The following is a 4,185-nucleotide window of genomic DNA, read 5'->3' as shown; positions in this document are numbered from 1 at the left end:
CAGTGAAGAGCAGAAGGTTTAGGGGTCATTGTCTGAGGAACTGTGACATATCTATTGTCATTCTCCACACGTGAAAAACCTAATCCTGTGCCCAGCTCGCCTGCAGCTTGCTTTGCAGCCAGGGTGTATTCTGACTGTTTAAAACACTGCTCAAGTTTAGATGATGATGCTTAGGATGGGCATTCTTCTTAGCAAACTCCTTCCAGGAGAGGTCAGGGAGGAGAGGCACTCAACAAGTTAGGTAGTTACTGGAATCCCAGCAGGGCAGAGAGGCACATACTCTGCTCTTCCCACACTTCCATGTGGGACTTGTGTTGCAGAGGTAGGAGCATTCAGCACCACGGTCAGAGCCTAAGCTCTGCTGGGCTTCATCTTTGGTCCTCCAGTGCCCTCCAAGCCACTTCCAAACCACGCTACAGTAGGTCCCATTGTCTGTGGGGTTTGCCTAGACTAAGGCCTCAACAAGCAGCCAGTGCCTTTGTTTACCCCAGCTCTCCTCCCAGGCACATGTGTGCATGTGTACAGCCATAGCACAGGTGAGAAAGACACTTCTTGCTAATATTAAGACACCTCAAGTTATATGATGTGCGTATTCCTGAAAAGGTGTGTGAAGTTAAGCCAAGGACCAGATCCTCCCAGTTTTCATTTTAATTTTGGATTTGGGGGGAAAAATCTCATGGAAGACTAAAAGCTGGCAGTTGCCTTCACTATCTGCCCTTCAAGCATGTCATAATGCCAGGCATGATCTAAACCCATTGCATCATCCTATGTGGCCCTCAGCATAGCCTCTGCAGGGCCTGCACATTCTGAGGCTTGATGAAGTCATCTGTGCCACTGCTGAGCAGCAAAGGTGGGATTTGAGCTGAGATCTGACTTCAGCAGGTCTGTCTCCTTGGGCATATGGAAAATCACAGTGGAATGTTTTTATCTGTTGCCTGTTGGGAAAAAAAAAAACAACGTGTTTCCTGGGTGTTATCACTTAACTTTAAGGTTTTTGAGGCAGGGTCTTACATCATCCAGACTGATCTAATACAGCTCTTCTGCCTCCACTTCCCAAGTATTGGGATTACAGGCGTGCAGCCCCACACTCGGATGAAAATGTTTTCCTATAAAAATAACAGCAGCCAGTATTTAAAGTGAAACACCACATAGAAGTTAGATCTTTCTATAAGGTAGAGAAGCAGTAGCAAAGGGTTCTTGGCATCCATCCCCACACCTACCCTTCACCTCACAATAAAGTGTGCAGCTGTGGTTTTTGAGGGATCCTAAGCCAGAGGGTGCATCATTCAAGTTCCTTGTTCATGTTTACCATCTAGCAAAGTTAGAGGGGGAACCTCCCCTCTCCCCCCCAGCTAGGAATTAGAACTTTTAAGTCTCCTGAGTGGGTGGCTAATTGTTCCTCAGACCTTCCCTGTTAGACACGATGACACGGACACACTGAACACTTTGACACTGACACCAGCAGGGGCTCTGGCAATGTCAGCATGTACCTGGGATGTCAATCACTGACCCTCTTTTGGCTTTTATCCCAGGATGATTAGTCACCTAATTGTTAACCAGTCGTGTCCTAATTCAGGCACCTTTAAAGTTTCCATGTCTCCTGTCCTACATGCCAGTTCAAAGCCAGCTTCTGCTTTTATGGAGAAGCCTAATTGCTGGGAAATCTTACGTCTGCTGCTTCCTCCTCCAGACCTCCCTCCTCCCGGTTACCCAGCTCTAGGCTGTACTGCACCTTCACCAGTCCTGCAGGCACGCATTGCTGTGTCTTCATCTGTGGAATGAGGCACTCGTAACTTCACTTACTAATAGGAGACATTAAAGGATACTTACTTCACAAACACAACACACACCAAATTAGATTTCTTCTTTAGCCCTAGGAAATTTTCTCCCACACCCTATGCTTAGTTTCCTGCAATTTTTGTGGCCTGAGGCTTGCATGGAAGCCTTGGTGTACAGGGAAGCATGTTTCTAGTTGCAGCATTCTAAATAGTTCTTTAGTTATTAAAAGGGGACAGAAAAAAAAGTGAACCTTAGATACCAAACTAAGCCGTAGCGAGAAAGCAGAATGATGGCCTGTAAAGCAGTGACTCATGGGAACTCTGTATCCTATGATATTCCATGATGTCTGCAAGTGAATCCCCTGTGTTCATGCACTTGATGCCGCTGTGAAGACGCCTATAAAATACACATCCTGGATTCCTCTTGTGAGCAAGAGCTGCCTCCTCTCCCATTCCCATCACTGACCAAACATTTTCTGCTTCACTCAGAACGTGAAAGCATCTGAAATTCTCGCCTGGCCTATGGGTAGTCTTGTATTTATATGAAAGTTTTTGTGTCTCTGATCTGACGTCATTCCGTTCTGGTGTCCAGAAGCCTGGAGCTACAGCAGGAGGAGATGAGCTTGAGGGTAACTCCCATTTAAGGATGGCAGAGAGAGATGGGAGGGGTCTGTATCTGGGATGGACCCACAGCCTCCCCTACAGCCTCAGACTCCCGCAGCATTGCTTTAACTGAGCATCCAGCACTCTTGTGTGGGTCACCGTGAATGTGGCTCTTTGCTGCTCGAGGCCAAAGATAAATAGGAACCTATACTGACACAGCTTTTAATCCTCAACCCCAAAAGGTCTGCATATGTATCTCCTTAAGTGTGTAGAAAAGCTACACAGCCATCTTACCATAATCTAGGGTCTGGACTTCGTTCGATACTTCCATATTCAGCCAGAGATGGATAAATACAGAATGGAGTTAAATGCAGAAGAAAATAAAGGAGACACAGGTAGTTACATGTGAGTATTTACGAGCTTTATTATACCATTAGCTTGGCAAAAAAATTAGTCTGCCCAGCCCAAGTGCTGATAAAGCTGTGGGCAAATAAGATCCCAGCTCTGGTGAGTGGGTGACCTGGGGCAGCCACTTCCGGAAAGTGAAACTGAAAGGCAAGGAAATGTGTACTGCAGGAATGCTTGCACACTTGTGCCCGAAGAAGCAAAGCCAGATCTGCATGGGTGCAGGTGGACTCTATGGCAGCTCTCGAGAGCTAAGTTACAATTACAGGGTTGCCATGTGGTGGACAGCCCATCTGTAGGCAGAGATAGCCCTGTCAGGAGTTACAGCGCGGAAATTGGCAGCAGCTACAGATCACCCCCCACACACCACCGGAAACAAGTGTCAAATATTTACCAGTGTGTGACATGGGCAGGCTGAAAGTGGCCAGGTTTACTTTAAAAGTCAAGCATTAGCGGAGGAGGGGCTAGCGAGTTGTTCCATTGTTGTCAAGTTTCGATTGTGCAAGATGAGTATGTTCTAGAGAACCACAGGGCACAGGGCCAACAGTGTTGTTCGCTCACTTGAACAGGGTAAGTCTTATGGACCGTGTTCCTACCCACACACGGCGGGGTGGGGCCATGGATACTCAAGCAAGCACTTGGGGGTGACAGTGTCTTTTATTTGGACTGTGGTGATGTTTTTACAGGTGTTAGCACATGTTTAGAGACCTCAAATTGTGTACATTGACTATATGCATCTTCTTGCATTCTCAATTACACTTCCATACAGCTTTTCTTTTTTTTTTTTTTTTTTAAATAAAACGTTACTAGTATAGTCCAGGCTGGCTTTAATCTCTCCATCCTCTCATCTCTGCCTTCATGGTATAGGCATGCTCCCTTGTATGGCAGTGTGGCTGTTTTAAAATCAGAGTGGAGTAAGACATATTACCTTTCGTACTATAAATGAATGGGCCTCATCCAATCAGATGAAGATCCCAAGGAAAACAGATCAGGTCTCTTCAAAGAAGGACTTACTGCCCTTCACCTCAGATACAGAACCACAGCCCCTAGCTCTTGCTGAACCTGGTGGCCAGCCACAGCTTACCCACCCCCAGTTACATGCTGGCCTCAGTGGGGCATGGGTGCATGTGTTCACCCAATCACCTCTCCAGATATTCAGGTATGTCTACATTCATGTTTTGTGTGTTAACTATGTATGTGAAGTATACAGAAAGCCAACCATCAGTGCTCTCTGTCAAGGAACTGCCGACTTTCCATGTATGCTGGACTTCTTTTGTAAAGTAAAAATATGTATTTTCACTTCTTTTCTAAATTATATTTTATGTATGGGTGTTTGCCTACATGTAAGTCTGTGTACCACATGTGTGCCTAATGCTTTTGAAGGCCAGAAGAGGGCACT

Source organism: Mastomys coucha, unplaced genomic scaffold, assembly GCF_008632895.1.
Source record: "Mastomys coucha isolate ucsf_1 unplaced genomic scaffold, UCSF_Mcou_1 pScaffold20, whole genome shotgun sequence".
Lineage (NCBI taxonomy): Eukaryota > Metazoa > Chordata > Mammalia > Rodentia > Muridae > Mastomys > Mastomys coucha.
Note: the sequence above shows the minus strand (reverse complement) of the source record.